The following is a 19,635-nucleotide window of genomic DNA, read 5'->3' as shown; positions in this document are numbered from 1 at the left end:
TAAGATCCCTGGGTGAAAACCTCCCTTGGAGGCACCCAGGGCAGGCAATTAGGGTGAAAACCTCCATGAGGCGCCCTAGTTGTTTTCAAAAAAAAAGAGAAAAAGAAAAAGAAAAATAAACCTAATTTCCATTGAATAATTGCAGGTTGCAGCAAGGACATTGCAAGTTAGGAGGATCACTCAAAACAAAGACGGAGGAAGTTCTGTGCCTTCAAAGACAGAGGAAGTTCTGTGCCTTCTACAGGAAGTTGTGTGTCTTCTACAGGAAGCCTACAAACAAGCCAAAATTGATCTCCGAAGAGGACTCGAAGGCTGGAAATATGTCCATGGGGCCTGCAAACATCCATGTTTCCATCCCTCACCCTTCTCCATTATTTTTTCCATCTCATTGTGCTTCTTTCCTAAAAACGGGGTGTTCTACAGGAAGTTCCTGTAGAAATTACAGGAAGCTAGAAATGGATTTTAAAAGGCAGTTTGGTGAACATGATAGCTTCCTAAAGGGTTAATAAGTCCTTCTATAATCCCCAAACCTCTCTCCCATCAATTCCAATTTTGCATTATAGCTCAAACTCATTTTTTCTTACCATGCAAAAAACTGCAGAATGCTTTGAAACAAAAATACATAGCGCTGGAATTTGTTTCTTCCCTCACGTGAAAACCGTGCATCCATTTACAAAATCATTTTACGGGGAGTTGTATAAGGATGATGGAAACATGTCCGAGTAATTTCAGCCAATTCCAGAGCACGGTTTCCAAGAAATTAGCCTCCATCACCTTCAAAACTTGTTTCATGAGGAGATGCATATAGGTGATAGTAACCTACCCAAACAGTTTCATCCAATTCCGATGCATGGTTTCCGAGAAATTGACCTCTGTAATCTTCAGCCATTTTCAGTTTTTCTCGATATCTGTGCATCCATTGACCACAATTTTTCTATAGGAGGTGCATAACGATGATAGAAGCATGCTCAGAAAGTTTCAGGTCAATCTGATCTATCGTTTGGGATCTATGGAGAAAAAAAGTTGCTATCTTGTAAAATTCAGCATCAACAGCATGAGGGTGCAAATCTGAACATTGAAGCAGGCTCCTGTAGCGTAGATCCATCCAGAGGATACTTGCACCAGAAAATAAGCCATGTATCAGCAAACAGACCAGCATGCATCCACAGAATATGAGCATGCAGCAGCAAAAAGGACCAAGTAGCACGTCGACTTACAGGTAAGTGTCTAACCCCGTTCCTCTATTTTGCATCTGTATGATTTGAAAGTGCATAAATGAATGAAATGGTGGGATTAAGCCAGGAAGCTATCAAGTTAACCCGACATCCTCGGCCAGTTGGATTGCACTCATCCAGAGGTCACCCAGCACACGTGTATAGTCATTCATGGGAAATTTTAAAAAAAGAAACAGGGGGTGGCATATGTTGAACTCCAGCGCAGCTGATGGTAAGGGATCACAGGCAGAAAACATCCAGTCCCATGATGACACTGCAGTAGGGACCAACGGTCCAAATAATAATAACGCACATTTCTGCCACCTCATCTTCTCACACGAATCACGCTGCAGTTAAACGATGCTCGACTGAAACTCTCACCACTCTTTGTTCACTGCATCTTCATGACATTCACAACTGAAGCACACGTCCACCACTTCCAGATCAGCTAACTAGTGGTCCTCTGCAAGATTCCTGCCTGATTTTTCGAGATTTCTACCGTTTTTTTTTTTAAATCTCCCGCCTATCGGGCTCTACAGGAAGCGCAGTTTCGTTCTACAGGAAACGAGAGCCTTCTACAGGAAGGCTTCTACAGGAAAGGCAGAGAACAGCTCTGCGGAAGGAAAACCCAGAATTTTCGTCGAACTTCAAGCTCCAAACGAGGTAGGCTCGAGAACACTCCTCTATGCATGATTTGTTTGAGTAAGAGGGTAAATTGAACACGGTAGTAGATTGGGAAAAAAGAAAGTGGAAGTTTGCCTGTGTATTGAAAAAGTGAAAGTCTGCCTGCAAATTTCCCTGAGTCTACATAGTTTCCTTCTCTCTCTGCATTTGAAATCTCCCCATCCTTCTTCAAAATTCTCCTGTAAGAAAGATACATGCAGCAATACGGGCCAGCCTGTGTGAGTGTGTGAAAAAAACAAATGTGTCTATCTATCTATGTGCTGAGAAAAGAACCCGTGCCCCTATACTCTGTTCTGTAAAAAAAATTATTTTCATAAGTAGACAGTCAAATTTTGAGTGACAATAGTCTTAAAATAGAAGAATTATTGCTACTTGATGTTGTAAGGAGCACATGAAAAATTCCTTCTTGGGTTCAGAAAAAAATTGAATTCAGTCATCCTCTGCTTCAGTGATTGACTGTGTTTTTTTCCCACTTGAGCATTTTCTTTTCTGGTTACAACACAAACTCAACACCATGCCAATTGAATAAATTGAGAAGAACATTGATGAGGGAGCACAGGACATTCAAGCAGAGGGAAAAACAGAGGAAGAACAAAAGGAAAAAGAGGAATTTGACATGACCGCTGAGCATGAGACAGAAAAGGAGACAACAACAAAAACAGAGAAGGCGAAAAAGGAAAAAGGTTGGGAAGAAAAAGGCCAAGAAAGCCCAAATGAAAGTTGTCATAGCCAAAGCAGACACACAGAAACAAAAGGGAAAGAAACAGCCTAAAATAGCAGCACCAAAGACAGAAATGGTTGACACAGGGATTTCTACAGGAAGCAAGGAAAAAGAACAGCAAGAGGAGAAATCACCTGAGATATTGGCAAGGGAGGCAGCAACTGTGCTTGCTGCCTTAAGCACACCTCCAAAACAAAAAGGGAAGAGAAAGAGGCAAACCTCCATGTACTTTAAAGCAAGGAGAGGCACAAGGATCAAAATGGGCAGACCCCAGCCACAGTCAAAGTAACCAATTATCATTGAGGACACCACAACTAAACAAAAGGACAAGTCCCCTTCAAAGATATCCATCACCTATGAACGAGGAAGCCCAAAAACCTCCACCTGGAGAGAGAGAATTAGGATGATGGACTCAAAGAAAGCTCTATAGGAAGCTGAGACAATTTTACAGGAAACTCTGGCTAAGTTAAAAGAGACCGAGAAATTGGAGGAGAAGGCGGCCAAACAATCACAAGGAGAAGAAAATACCAAAGAGATACTGGAACCAAGCCCTTAGCCTAGCTTGGGCTCATACTACAACTTGTTAGAAGTTGGGAAGATAATTCCTCAGAAATTTGCGGTACCACTCTTCTTTGCACTAGAACAAGAAAGGGTGAGGACTCACACTTGGATGAGGATTGCAGAGTCCAAGGGTGTGGCAGACATAGGTCACCTATAAGAACAACTCAAGGAATCAAGAAAGAAATTGGCCATGGTAAGGCATGTGGAAAGTAGTCAAAGGACCAAACTATAGGAGGAGAATGAGTTGTTGAAACAGCAGTTACAGCTACAGGGAAGTCATAAGGAAGATAGGCCCTCCATTTTGGGAGAACAACAGTAGAAAGAAGGGCCTCCAGCAGAAAAGGAAACATCTGATGAACAGCAGAGAGAGGACAAGCTGCAGGTTGAAGTTGAGGCACTAACAAAACTGCTACAGGAAAAGGAGCACAAACAGTGGAAGGACATGGACAAGAAGGCAGAATTTTATGGCACACATGAGTAGACTACATCAGAATCTTGGGATGATAAGGAGGCCACCAAGGCCATCAAAGATGAAGAGATAGATTAGTTGCTCAGAGGATGAGCAACACTTTTAGTAGGGGGGTGATGATGAGCCCCAGAAATGAGTAATTATATGGGCTCATTCAGCCTCCTAATTCGACTTAATCCACCATTATCATTAGTTTATTGCATGTTTTTTATTATATTTATGCTAATAGAGTGAATTGGGTTAGTCATTATGCCAACAAGTCTAATGTGTGCTTTATGCAGATTTTTGGTCAATTTTGAGACAAAATCAAAGGTTTAAATGAGCACTTGGCAGCCAAATTCATGGAGAGGATTTGTAGGAAGGTGTCCCCTTCATTTATGAGCCCTTACCTCAAATTCTCCATCAAAAACTCGGAGCACAAGGGGCAGCCAAGCAAGTCAAGTAGGACTGTTGTTAACTACAAGTTTTGGCAGTCGAGTCCCTAAAGTGTAGGAGGATTGTTGGGGTCCTCAATTTGTATAAATAAGAAGGCTTAGGGCCTCATTTCAGTTAGTCATTTTTTAGTCATTTTTTAGCCAGTTTGTAGTTCAATGTTAGTCATTTTTTAGTCAGTTTTTAGTCATTTCTTAGTTAGATTTTAGTCAGTAGGTTGGCTCTGCATTTCAGCACATTTTCGAGCTTTTTCTTGTAGACAGTTTTTGGGATGTAACTATTCTTTTGATCAATAAAGATGAATCCAGCTTTGCACCAGCTCTAATCTTCCTTAGGAGGCTGTAGCTCTTGGGGTTGGGCCCAACTCAAGTGCCCAATACCTCCTTTGTGTACTTTGATGTGTCTTTGCTGCATTCTTAAAATAAAATCTGTTATTTAGGTTAAAATATTGTTTTGTTATTTAGGTTGCTTTTGATGATTGAAATAGCTTTTCATGGTCAGGTTGATTTGAGAGGTTGGTAGCAGAAAGTATCTTCGAAAAAAGCCATCAAGCAACCCTTGATCTCACCTCTCCCTCCACGGGACCATGAGCTGAGACCAAGGTGTCCTTGCTGCCATAAAAACATTGTTCTTGCTTCTTCATGCAATTGCTAGTGTTAGAATTTGTTTTTGCTTAACTTTCATAGTCATCTTACATGATTTGCTGCCAATAAACTTTTGTTCATCATGCTTATGGTTTCTAGGTCAAATTAGGTCAAAATAGCTAGATCTTTGGTTTTCTTAATCTTTGTTGATTAGTTTTGGAAAATAACGTGCAGAACACCTGTGATGCCTTCCTGCCTACCTTCCCACCATCAGACAACCTGCTCCAACCCCTAATTGAAGATTCCTTTCCTTCATTCACCACCCTTTTCCAACTTGACCTAATTTCTTCATTTTTGTGCATCATCGCTCCGTCCATCCTTGAACAAATCCACTCACCTTAATCACTCCTTAGCCTAATTTACCAAGTATTAGACCCCTTAACATCCTTATCTATCCTCCATTTCCACTTTCCCACCATTTTTCCACCATCAGCCCTTCAAAATTCCCTTTCAGAACATCTTGCAGAAACATCCTATAGAAGCTACAAAACATCCTGTAGAAACCCTGCAGACTTCCTGTAGAAGCTCACGAAAGCGGTTTCTTGAGATCCGATCACTGTGAAACTCTCTAGAAGGGTGCTAGGGACCCCTTAGGCCCTCTTCTCACCTTCCCAACCTCATGCAAGCACCTACTCCATTTCCTTTCGCCTCTGCACAGTCAAAAATAGTAAAGCACATGCATAATAATTCTGCAAAATTACTCAAAAATGCAAAAAGATGTTTTTTCCATATTTCACTTCAGAAGTAGCTTAGTCACATGCATTTTACCTTTCTAGAATCAATGGCATCCCTTTCTGTAGCTTTCATCCTTTTTCTTGCATCAGTAGGGTTAGTTGGTAAAACTAGGGTTTGCTAGGGTTTGCATTTCCTTTCAGCTTTTAGTTTCTTTCTGCAAGTAGATTAGCCTCCTTTGAGTTAGCTTTCATCCATCAGTTAAAAGATTCTTCTAAGAGCTCATAGAAGTTGGCTTAAGCTCCTAGTGAACTTGTGCCAGCTGATCAAGTGACAGTCGCGGCAAGAGCTAGTACTTGTGCATATAGCACTGTTGCTTCCAAGTTTGTTACGAACTACCGGGTTGATAAAAGTAAAGAAGGGAGTCCCAGGAGTTGCAGCATTATTGCTGCAATACTGGGGCCCACCAGTGCTATAAATTTTAGGGCATGGATGACAAGGATTGTTCTCATTCTTGAAGAGAATGATGTTATCGATTATGTGAAGCGAAAAGTTACTAAACCATGGGATAGTGAAGGAAAATCTAGGTACAAAAGTTAAGAGGATTCTTGTTGAATCCGTCAGAGATCACTTGATTCCATATGTTTTAGGGATGGATACTTCAAAGAAGATGTATGATGCCATAATAATATTGTATACCATAAGGACCATTAGTCATAAAATGAGCTTGAGGAACCAACTTTGTGATGTGCATATGACTAGAGATGATATGGTGTCTTCCTACTTCATGAGGATCTCTCAATTGTGAGATAAAATTCAGGCTATTGAAGAAAGCATTGAAGACTTAGAACTTGTGACTATAACTCTTAATGGTCTACCTGATTCACGGCATTCATTTGCATCTAGCATTTGCGGTAGAATAGAAATTCCTAAGTTTGATCAGCTATGGACCTTGTGTACTCAAGAAGGATATAGAATAATATCATAAGGGAAGATTCAAAGACCTCAATATGGCAATTCTCAAGCATTTGCATCTCATGCAAAGAATGGTAAAGGAAGAAGAAATTTTCGAAGATTTCAGGAAAAAAAAAGGGTAGAAGACTTGTTCCTACTCATGATCAAAAGAAGAAAGATAGACTTGTTCCTAATAATGATCAAAAGAAGAAATATTTGTTTAATATTCAATGTTTCTGTTATCTCAACTTTCATCACTATAAAAATCAATGCACTGAAAGGATGGAAAATAAGAAGAGGAAATGCAAGCAACATTCTTCAATAACAACCTTTGATGATGATGAACATCCAAATAAAAAGAAATTCAAGAATGAAAGTGAAGCATATTTTGTTTCTTTTTTTGCTCTTTCAAGTGTTATTTCAGGTTAATAATGGCATCTTATTAGTAGATAGTGGTTCCTCTAGTAACTATAACAGTCTCATAGAATTGGTAGAGAAGAAGTCAACACTAAAAGTGAAACTTCGTGACAATGGAAAGTATGAAGTCAAAGGTGTTGGGTCAACATATTTCCACCTGGAGTCAGGAGGAAATGTTTATTTAAATGATGTGTTGTATTTTCTAGGTTTGAAAAAGAGCCTAGCCTCTACTTCATATTTGGAAAACAAAGGGTATATAGCTGCATTTGTTGATGGACATGTTCTTGTATGGATAAAGGGATGAAGCATAAACTATACAAAAGTGATTGGTGTTCAAGAGGGAGGCTTGTACAAACTCCTTGGATGATCAACTCAAGCATTGGTACATAATGACACCAACCTACGTGAGCCATGGCACTGTAGATTTGCTCGCATTCACTATAAGGCTTTATTAGTATTAAGGAACATGGTTATGGGTATTCTCGAACTCTAAGTACAAATGAAGGAGTCCGTAAAGGTTATGTGCTTGGAAATAATTCCAAGGGATAATTTCTAAGCAATGGTAACGTATACAAAGGAATATTGTATCTAATTCACTCAAATGTATCAGACCATGACATTAGCTTCTTTGGGTGGTTTCTTGTATAATGTGACATTTATTGATGATTTATGTTGAAAATTATGGATCTACTTCATGAAGACAAAAGATGAGGTCTTTAGCAAGTTTCAAGAACTCAAGGCTCAGATAGAGAACTTGATAGGGAAGAAGATTATGATTATAAGGTCAGATAATGGAGGAGAATACACTTCCAAGGAACTCATTGTTTTTTGCAAAGAATTTGGGATTAATAGATAGTTGATAGTCCCTTACAACCCTTAACAGTTGAAAGGAAGAATTAGACTATTATGGGAGCTTCTAAGGCTATGATTCATGATCAAGATTTTCCCATGTCCTTATGGGGATAAGCATCCAAAACAACAGTTTATGTTCAAAACAAAAGTCCTCACCGGATTTTGGAATTCAAGACTCCTGGAGAAGTTTTCATAGATGAGACACTAGAGGTTGAGGATTTGAAGACCTTTGGTTGTCCAATTTATATTCATGTACCCAAGGAGAAGAGGATTAATTTGGAGCCTTATGGAAAGAAGGAAACATTTGTTGTATGCAATGAGTCATCAAAGGCTTACATAATCTATATTCTAGAACAATGAAAGATTGAAGTCAACAAAGACGTTACCTTTGATGAGGATGCAACCTTCAGGAAGTCTAAGGATGTTGATGATAATAAATAACATGAAGCTACCAAGGATGTAGGTTTAGGGCCTTCAGAACCTGCAGGACATCTTTCAAATCATTAGGAAGAGACAGAAGGGCCAAATGATCTAGTGAACCCACCTAAGGTTGTTATTCTAGAACCCAAGAAGAGACGAGCATGGCTCCAAAGTACATTGCAGGAAATAAAGGGTCATGCAACTCCTCATGGCACTTTTATATAAAGCAAACGTCACAAGACCTACTCAGGATATGCAACAATGATTAGTTGCATCATTATTATGAGCAATCCAACTATGAGCATGTGACAAGTCAGCAAGTTTGGAAGGATGACATGATGGAAGAATATCAGTATGTCATGAAGAATGATATGTGGGATATTATGTCATGACCTGAAGGGAAGTTAGTGGTGACTTCCAAGTGGATCTACAAGATTAAGCATGTGGTAGATGACAACATAGAGAAGTACAAAGCAAAATTTTTGGCAAGAGAGTTCTCCTAGAAAGAGGGAGAGGACTATGAGGAAACATTTGCTCTAGTTGCCAAGTAGACTTCTATCAAAACTACTATTTCTATTGCTTCTATTATGGGTTGAAAATTGCATCAGATGGATGTGAATACGTCTTTCTTCAATGTAGTGATTGAAGAAGAAGTGTACATAGAACAACCTCAAGATTTTGAGGTGCATGAGAGGGAGACTCATGTTTGTAGAATGAACAAAGGTTTGTAAGGATTCAAGTAGGCACCTCGATCTTGTTATTCTTGGATTGATGGATAGCTGATGAGTCTTAGTTTCACCAAGAGTGACATTGATCCCAACCTTTACTACAAGGTTTCTAGAGGTGATCCTATGATTGTGTTATTATATGTTGATGGCTTGCTTTTGACAAGAGTAGAGAATCTCATTGATCAATGTAAGAGGTAGTTGACCTCTGAATTCGAGATGAAGGATCTAGATTTGATGCATTGATAGGGATTAAAAGTATGGCAGATACTAGGAGAGATCTTCCTCGATCAAGGGAAGTATATCATTATGGTCCTTCAAATATTTGGGATGATGGAATGCAAATCCATGTCTACTCCCATGGTGACAAATATAAAGAAGCTAAGATATATTGATTCATATTTGGTAGATCCCTCTATGTATTGAAAATTGATTCATTTATTGATGTATCTAGTTAAAACCAGACCTGATATTTGTTTTGTAGTGGACTCTCTAAGATAGTTCTTGGTGGAACCAAGGCATGTACATTGGATTGTGACAAACCATGTGTTGAGATATCTATGTGGTACAATTAGTTATGGTTTGAGATATGTCTCAAACAGTGGAGTACAAATGCAAGGATTCGCAAATTCTAATTGTGTAGGTAGTGCCGAAGACAAGAAGAACATATCAAGATATTGTTTCAGATTGGGTTATGTTATTATATCTTGGATGAGCAGGAAGCAAACATTTGTTGCACTCAACATTACAGAGGTTGAGTATATTGTAGCTAATTTTGCAAGTTATGAAGCAATACAACTTCATATGCTTCTTGCAAGGTTATTTGATCAGGTGTAAGAAATGACTGTGATACATTGTGACAATCAAAGTTGTGTGAAGCTTTCAAAAAATTAATTTTCCATCATAGATCAAAGCACATCAGGATCAAGTATCATTGCATCCGAGACATGGTATAGAAGGGAGCAACGAAGCTCCAATACATTTCTACAGACGAGTAAGTTGTTGACATTCTCACCAAGCCTCTACCTAGGGAGAAATTTGCATATTTCAAGGGCAAGCTTGAAATGGTTGAGAATGCCTCCCTCATTGAGAGGGAGTGTTGATGTTGTAGCATCAAGGGGCAAGAATTGTCCCTAGGTCATGATATTAACAGGTCAAAGGTATTGATCATGGACCATGTAATGTGGCTAGGGAGAATAGCCCAGAGAGCGTCAAGGCCCGGAGTGCTCCCCTAGATTTCCAAGAGGTACTTGGCTAGTGGATAAAGTGAGTAGCTTTAGCATCAGGCAAGTGTGTTACCTTTAAATTAGAATGTGGGAATGGTAATAGCCCAGGGTTTTACCATAGGTCACAGGTGTTGACTAGGTTCTAGGTGATGACTTGGATAATTGGTGAACTAGGACTAGTCTTGACCCCAGAAGGCCTTTGGTCAGTGGGTGACTAGATCATTTTGGAAAGGAGAGTTTACTAGTAGGAAACCAGTTCCCTTTGCATGATGCTAATAGAGGATGCTTTCCTCATGTAGTGGATGGGTACATCAGCATAGCTAACTCTTTCAATCTTTTCTAGAGCGAGAAAATATTTTTCAACAAAATGGACATCTGAAGAAGTTAAGATGAGTACCTCCCTAGCTAAGAGGAAGTGTTGAATTTTTGTAGCTGAGGTCAGTATTCAAAAGGAGAGATTTTTTTTTCTTGAGTTCATGTCGACTCCAAGAGGATAGGTCAGCCCCACCAGTTGAATGGGCGTGCCACTTGGTCAGAACTCGTATGATTTGACCATTATTAATAGATCATTCGGCCTCTTCCATTTGGCATCAAATCAATTTAGATCATTAAGTCAAGAAGTCTTATGTTTACACATGCAAAGGAGGAAGAGGGAGATCTAAAGTTGACCAGGGTTGACCAAGTCCTATTATGATCTATTTGACCGAATCTTTGACTACTCTGTTTGATTGAATTTCTAAGGGTTGACCAAACTTCTTGATGGTTGAGTTGACCAAACTTTCAAGGCATATTGTTGAATAAAATTTCTAAGTCAACCACAGGTTGTTTGAGGCAGTTTGATCGAACCTTCTGAGGCAGATTTTACCACAGTTGACTAAGACTTTGTGAGATAGATTTGACCTAGATTTCTGGGCAATGTTTGACCAAAGTTTGGGTAGAGTTGACGAATATTATTGGGTAGTAGTTTGACTAATATTCTAAGCAGTTTGGACCAGGTTTTTGTTGGAAATAATACTGGGGGTGGGGACAGGTGAATCCGTATTTACAATTCAATAACTTTTCATTTCATAATCAGATTTATATACGCTACTTCAGTGAAGTGAACTCGCATGTGCACTCAACTGTTATTATGGAAACTAGCGTATACCTAGAGAACTTATGATTTAGTTAATTCATCATGTGTTGATCTTTAATCAATGCATCAGTACTTTATTAAATAGTAACTATGTGCAATAATAACATAATAGACCAACACACTTAAGCAACACACATGAACACCAAGATTTAAGGTGGAAACCCAATGTGGGAGAAAAACCACCTGCTACTGTCATCTTTGTCTTATTTTTAATATAAATAAAATCTGTTTACAATCTTGTACTGGTGCAGAATCATACCAGTACGCAGGCACCCACCTACAGAAGGCTACAACCTTCTCTTATTCTCCAACTTCTACTGGAAGGGAGGTACAACCCCCTAGCTCTTGTACTAGCCGATGTGTTTACCAGTACGTAGGTGCCGACCTACAGAAGGCTACGACCTTCTCTATTCCTCCAGGGACCACGTTTCATAAATTTTTAGACTGGATACTCCTAGTAAACAACAACACAATATGCAGGCCACGTTTCATCAAATTTTGACACTGGACCCATCAGAAACATTGAAGCTCAAACTCAATAATAATAACTGCATCAACCAAAAATCAGTCAATATGAACAATCAGATCACTGTCACTAGAACACTGTGTTGAACCCAGAAAACTGCATCATCATCCAAAACCAATTTCAACCTAAAAAATCATATGTCAGAATGCATTCGCTACTTTGATGAACCAAATCTGCGTGTGTACGCTACTTCCTTTAACCAAACATGCATATACCTCCAAAATTACTTAATCATAACAATTTCTAAATCACTTCTATACCAACCAGTAATATTTTGAAGATCTACTGTCAAATTACAGAGATCTAAACAGTCAGTAACAAATATCACCCTTCTCACTTAATCAATCAATCAATTAGACTCCATCTCCTTATGCATTTCATTCTACTTTCGGATCTAAGAAGACATCATTAACAGACAACAGTAAAACAACAGCACTGATTAGATAGATCAATCATTTCCGAATAACAGGCTTTTCTTTTGCATAAGTTACTTGGAAGAGTACCAGCATGTATATGCACCTTCACCAAGGCGAACCAGGGTATAGATATGCAAATACTAACCTAAAACTTCACATCTATTCTAGACTTCTATCATACCTAGATCATAACATTTATAGGATCAAACATGCGTCAGTATTCAAATCTAGCCCAACAATTATCAAAGCATACAATGATAAGTCATTTCAGGTCTCATGATCCTGATCCAACATTGTATCAAAAGGTGCACAAGATATATCATATCATAATCATATCCCTTACAAGATAAGATATACTTCAGATAGGAGTATTCATGAAAAACCCTTTCACTTTCACACTTGGCCCTTTGACCTTCTCCTCCTTATATAGTTTTTGGCCTTTTTCAATACCTCGGACCAAAACAACACTTAGAACCTGTGGTATTCTTGGACGGGATCAAATAACCATTACTCCGCTCAATATTGTGGGTTAATACCATGGTATTGACCCTTAGTATTCTTTAATCTTAAATTTCCTTTATTTTCCAACCCATACATGCTTTTCCTCTTGTGAAAGTGTGTGCATACGTATACGCTCTTTCTATACAGTGCAACCGCGTGTATATGCTTCTTGGACAAGGTGAACCTGCATATACAACTTAAACTAACTTAAAACATCATTTTTCTTCAACCGCTTGATTCTGATCTGTAGTCCTTTGTTCCAACTTCTTGATCTTCTGTACCATTGCTTTGTTATCTTTGAATTGACCTGTTACAATGTGAGTTTCCCTTTATCAAATCTGAATTGACCTGTGAGTGAGTTGCCATCAAGGACAACACTTGTATCATAATGCCAACAATATCCCCCTTTGGACTTGATGGCAACCATATTGGTGTTGATTACTTCAAGCTGTAGAACCTGTTAGAGATATCAAACAACACAAAGATACTCTCCCCCTTTGACATCAAGGGCAAAGGGCAGACCAAGATATTCTCCCCCTTTAAGATACACTATGTTGTCCATGCTCCCCCTGAGTACATGCAGAGTCTACAAAGATATTTTTTCAAAAGAATAACATGACTCTATAACTCAACTATGTGAGTATGACCTTCCTATCACCAATGACTCATACATACATCAATCACCCAACCAAGTGGGGATATACCAAATTTTCATACATGACTGAAAAATTGCAATTATTACATCATCTTTCCCATGCATATTGGGGGTACAAATTACATCATATGTCCAAAATGACTCATTAATAGACTATGACAGAGAGACACATATTATTATTACATCATGGGCCTTTACATGAATTTTACAACAAATGATATGAATATCTGAAACCATAGTTGAACTTAGCAACCATGATGCCAACAATGCATAATGTTTTTGAAGGCTAATGCTCCCCCTGAACCTGTGCTACTAGTGAATTGTCAACAAAGCATTCATCAAAGCATCTTCATCAGTCAAATAAACAACAATGAACAAAGCATATCAAGAAACTGTAACCATCAATATCAACCTGAACATCCATGTCAGAGGCTAATTTTGAGTCTATCCCACTGTTTTTCTATCAGAAAAACATATACACTCCTGCAGTCATAGAAACTCACGTATATACGCGATTCTTCTTCATGAAACCCGCGTATAGGACACCTTCCTCTAAAAACTGGATTCAACAGTCGGATGATGCAAAAAGTACTCCCATCTTTTGTCTGAGATATTCAAAAGTTTCTCTCTGAAGTGGTTTGGTAAATATATCAACTACCTCTTCTTTGGAGGGAACATACTCCAATTTAACCTTTTGTTCAAGCACTTGTTCTCGTAGAAAATGGTACTTAATTGGGATGTGTTTGGTCTTGAAGTGCATGACTGGATTTTTCGAAATATTAATGGCACTTGTATTATCACATAGAATGGAGATGGGTGAAGAACATGTGATTTAAATATCTTGCAATGTTTGCATCATCCAAAGTAGTTGTGTGCAGCAAGATGCAACAACTACATATTCTGCTTCAAACAATGTAAACTTTGAAACGGGAAATGATATTGTTACCCGTTTCGTAGAGAAAGCAAAAAAGTGACCCGATTTTGAAAAGGAGCGATGCAGAACACACATATTTTTTTAGAGCATAGTTTTTGGCACTTTAAATAATCGATACATTACCCGATTCGTAGAGGTAGCAAAAAAGTGACCGGATTTTGAAAAGTGGTGATGCAGAATAAACTTCTTTTTTTCTTTTTCTTTTTTTTTTCGGAACATATTTTTGACACTTTAAATTTTCTTATGTATCAATATAAATATTTGTTTTTAAATGTTAGTGATTTTCATGCTGATTTTGAAACGTGTTGATGCAGCATACCCTTTTTTTTAGACTTATTTTTCGCACTTTAAAATTTATTATGTCCAATTTTTTTGAATCATGATTACTTAACGAATTTTCAAATTGTTTTATTTTTCTTTTTTTAAATGTTGATTACCTAAAATAATATATATATATATATATATATATATAATTAAGTAAGTAAGTAAAAATAAATAAATAAAAACATTAACGAAAACTAGAAGAAGATAAAAAAAAAGATATATATATAAATAACTAAAAATTAAAAACAAACTAAATTTTTAAAAAATAGAAAATTAACAACAACAAAAAATTAAAAAACTAGTAAAATTAAGATTAAAAACATTTAAACAAAAAAAAAAAAAACTCAAATTAAAAAAAAAAAAAATATATATATATATATATATATATATAAAGTTTAAAAAGAAATATGTAATTTTTTTTTATTAAGCTCTTTATTTTTTATTAAAAAAAAACAAACAAACAAACAACATTTAACTTTTTTTAATAAATAAATGATCTTTATTTAAAAGAAAAAAACAAAAACAAAAAAAATATGCGCATATTTTTATTTTTTATTTTTTTTTTAAATAACAAACATTTAATTTTTGTTTTTTTAAATAAAACTTTTTTCATTTAAAGACTTTATATATATATATATATATATATATATATATATATATATATAATTGATTCTACGCCCTCCGCCCACGGCCGCGCCACCACAGGCGGTGTAACAACCTGCAGCTCCGCCCGAAGTGCAATTGCGGAGGGCGCGTGGTTGAGGCTGAACGAAGTGTGACTGCGGTTGGTGTGCGAGCTTCCTTGGGTGTTCGATATTGAGATATGAGCATATGAGGAGGGCGAGCTACTTATATGTGTGGTGGCATGGTGTTAACCTTATGGAGGCCGACCACACTTGGAGACAAAGGCCGACTTAAAGTTCAAGGCGTTTGCAATGAAGTGTGGGCGTGGGGAGGTCGGTTGGGCAAGCCAAGACCTCGCCCTACGGTAGGTATATACAAGTGAAGCGTGGAGCTCATTTGGACATCAACATTGGCTCAACATCTTCGCTCATGTAAGGAGGAGGCGCAGAACTATAAGGTGGACGCACAAGAGGTAGAGGCGCAAATTTGGAGGATGCGCCCATTCTTGGGCAAGGCCGCATGGAGTTAGGTGTCATTCTCGGTTTTGGGTGAAGGCGCGAGGAGGAGCGCCCGATGGTTGGGTGAGGGCGTGCACGGGTGTGTGGCGCCCGGTTTATGCGACGGAGTGCCCGACAGTGAAAGGTTGGTGGGTACCCGGTCTGTGCGACGACTTGGCACGGGTTCTTGGGCAACTCGGGTGAGCGCCCGGTTTGTGCGACGACTTGGCACGGGTTCTTGGGCGACTCAGGTGAGCGCCCGCCCGTCGTGCAAGTGCGCACAATGTGACTTTTGGTGAAGTGTTGAGATTGTGAACGGAGGTGTGTCTCGGGCAGAGGCACCCGTGTGTGGCGACTTGGAGGCGCGCCCGAGTTGGGAAAACTGTAGAAATTTTGAATAATTTAACACATATTCAACAGAGATTATCTTGATCATGTGCTATTGCGGAATACATACACAATACATAAGCTCCTCTACGTTGATCATCAATATAGCAACATCAATAACAATAAAACATCAAGAGCATTCACACATTAACACAATATGTATCCCGGGGAAAGCATCTCGCTAAAAACCCCACACTATCTGTATATTAATGATTGAGACCATGTAACATTACAAAGTACAATGCTTATCACAAGCAATCCAGTACCAGCTCCACCTATTACACACAATACAGCTAAGATCTGATCTCCAAATCTATTCCACCTGCTTGCCTGCCTCCACTGCTCAATACCTGCTCAAGAATGAATGAGAATGGTCTACCAAACTCGTATTTCACCTCCAAATAATCACTCACAATGTGTCAGACGTGAGCAAAAGCTACAAACTGGGAAAATACATGAGAAAACTCATTGGCATACTCAATCCCTTGATTGTGCAAGATCTGATGCACAACTATAGTCACAACTGATAGCAATCTGATTCTCTAACACCTGTCCCTGCTGAACTGAACATGCACTGACATGCAACTGAGTTAACTGATGTATTCTATAGTTGTATTATGAGTTAATAATTAGTTTAACAACTCATCATTAGTCTATTTGCAGTTAGACTAACTACAACTAGTTTAACCAAGTCAAACTGAACACAACTCCATCAACTCCACAATCAACTCCACCAAACTCAACTGATTGAGTTCTAACTGAATTCATGCATGCAACAACTCAACTGACTCATAAGAAAAGCGTACTTCCTTCTGACAGCTGCATGGGCCACATCTGTAGCTCAAACTGAAGTGCTCCAAGAGAATAAGATCAAGTTTATAGTCCAAAGATTATTATGAGACAATAATATTTGACTTTTCTATTTTTGACAGCTAGTCTAAAAATAGACTTTGATCACCCACACTGTGGTCACCCACACTTTGGTCACCCACATTGTGATCACTCACACTGTGATCACTCACACTGTGATCAAAAATAGAACTTGCACCATAATTTGCCTGCGGGCCCACTTAGTGAAGGCGACTCTTTTCACTAAGCTCCATCATCTTGTTGCAATCTCAACACTCCCTCTCGACAAGATATGGATTATCAGCAACCCCTATCCTGCCTCGGTGGTACTCGAATTTGCTCTTGGTGAGAACCTTCGTCAGAATATCAGCATCCTGATCCTCCGTTGGAATGTATGAAAGCAACATGATCCTCCGCTGCACACAATCTCTGATATGATGGTACCTGATGTCAATATGCTTAGATCTATCATGAAATACAGGATTAGCCGAGAGTTTAATGCAACTCTGGTTATCACAGTAAATCACAGTAGGATCCAAATGAGAACCGAACAAACCAACCAGGATCTTCCTCATCCATATAGCCTCGCATGCAGCCAAACTTACTGCCATATACTCGGCCTCCGCTGAACTGAGTGCCACGGATCTCTGCTTCCTGCTGTACCAAAAAACTGTTGTAGATCCAATACTGAAGACCCCTCCTGATGTGCTCTTTCTGTCCGTTGGGCTCCCTGCCCAATCTGCATCCGTGAAGCCACATAGCTTCACCTCATCCTCCTGTCTGTACCACAAACCATATCCCGATGTGCCTCTCAAGTAGCGCAATACATGCTTTCCCGCCTTCCAGAAGAGCTTGGTAGGCTTAACCATAGCTTGTGAAAGCTGGTTAACTGCATAGCATATATCAGGTCGTGTATTGACCAAATACATCAGCGACCCTACCAACTGTCGATAAACAGTGGCATCCACTTCTTCTCCCGAAGTGGCATCCTCCTTCCTCCAACCTCCAGGAAGAGGAGTATCAACAGGCTTGCAGCCATGCATGTTGAACTTCTCCAGTATCTCCTGAGCATACTTGCCGTGAGAAACAAACAGTCCACCACTGCGCTGCCATATTTCCAATCCTAGGAAATAGTGAAGGAGGCCCAAGTCCTTCATCTCAAACTCTGTAGCAAGATCCTTCTTGCATGACAGTATCAACAGCTCATCACCCGTTAGAATCAAATCATCAACATACAGTACAATGATAAGAAACTTACCCTCCACCACAATCTGGTATAGGTTAGGATCCGCCTCGCTCTTGGATAATCCAAGTCCTATGAAATAGCTGTCTATCCGTGTGTACCAAGCACGTGGTGCTTGCTTCAACCCATACAGCTCTCTCTTGAGCCTGCACACATGCGACTCGCTGCTGAAGACCTCAAAGCCTTCGAGCTGCTCAATGTACACCTCCTCCTCAATGACTCCATTGAGGAACACAGTCTTCACATCCATCTGATGAATGTGCCATCCCATCTGTGCTGAGAGAGCAAGAATCGTCCGTATGGAAGAATACCTTGCGATAGGTGTAAAGGTCTCCTCATAATTGATCCCCTCTATCTGTGAAAAGCCTCGGGCAACAAATCTTGCCTTATACTTCTCCACACTCCCGTTAGCTGCCTACTTGACCTTGTAGATCCATCTCGAACCCACCACTGATTTCCCTTCCAGTCTAGGAACAATCTCCCATGCATTGTTTCTGACAATAGAATCATACTCTTCCACCATGGCGTCTACCCATGCGGGATCCTCCACAGCTTCCTCGAAAGAGGATGGCTCAGTCACAACACACTTGCTCATCAGGGCCATGTATCCAGTGTACCGATCAGGTGACTGTCTCTGCCTGCGTTGGGCTGTAGGTGGTCCTACAACTTTCTCTGCATCTTGAGCCAGTCGCTCAGCTTCTGTCAAGCGCTTTCGCCCTCTGATGGTTGGCGTTGCATGAGTGGTCTCTTCCACTCCATGAACCTCGTCCTGTGGCTGATCCACGTCCTGAAGCTCATCCTTAGGAACTAATAGCTCCTCATCTGCATGCAAGTGTAGCTCCCTCTCAAGCGAACACTTCATGGCTTTCTCCTCCTGAAATTTTATATCCCGTCGCACAACAGTTTTACCATTGTCTGGCAAATACACACGATAGTTGTGGGGCGTATCAGTGTACCCCACAAATATCCCAACCTCTGCGGTCGGCTCCAACTTCTTCCTGGCATCCTTCGTCACATGCATGTAAACGTTAGCACCAAAAATCCTCAAATGAGAAAGATTAGGCTTCTTACCAGAATAAGTCTCCTCAGGTGTACTCATGCCAAGTATCCTATGAGGACAACGGTTCTGCACATAAACTGTTGTATTGCATGCTTCCGCCCACAAGTGAAGGGGTAGGCCCTGATCATGCAACATTGCCCGTGCAGCACCCACAATCGTTCTGTTCTTCCGCTCAGCTACCCCGTTCTGTTGTGGGTTATGGGGAGCTATGAGCTCTCTACGAATCCCTTCTGCCTTGCAGAAATCCTTGAACTCGTCCGAGATGTATTCACCACCATTATCGCTCCTAAGAGCCTTCACCTTCTTCCCCGACTCCTTCTCGACCAATGCTTTGAATTCACAGAACTTTGAATATGTCTCGCTCTTCTTCTGCATGAAGAAGATCCAGCACTTACAAGAGAAATCATCAACAAAAATCACATAATACCTGTGTTTTGCTGTCGAAGCAACTGAGAAAGGTCCACACACGTCTGTGTGAATTCTCTCAAGGATC

Source organism: Pinus tabuliformis, chromosome X (assembly GCF_031772625.1).
Source record: "Pinus tabuliformis cultivar Carrire ecotype Pingquan chromosome X, CPIR1, whole genome shotgun sequence".
NCBI classification, from domain to species: domain Eukaryota; kingdom Viridiplantae; phylum Streptophyta; class Pinopsida; order Pinales; family Pinaceae; genus Pinus; species Pinus tabuliformis.
The sequence above is the reverse complement of the archived record's forward strand: the minus strand, read 5'-3'. Positions refer to the sequence as shown.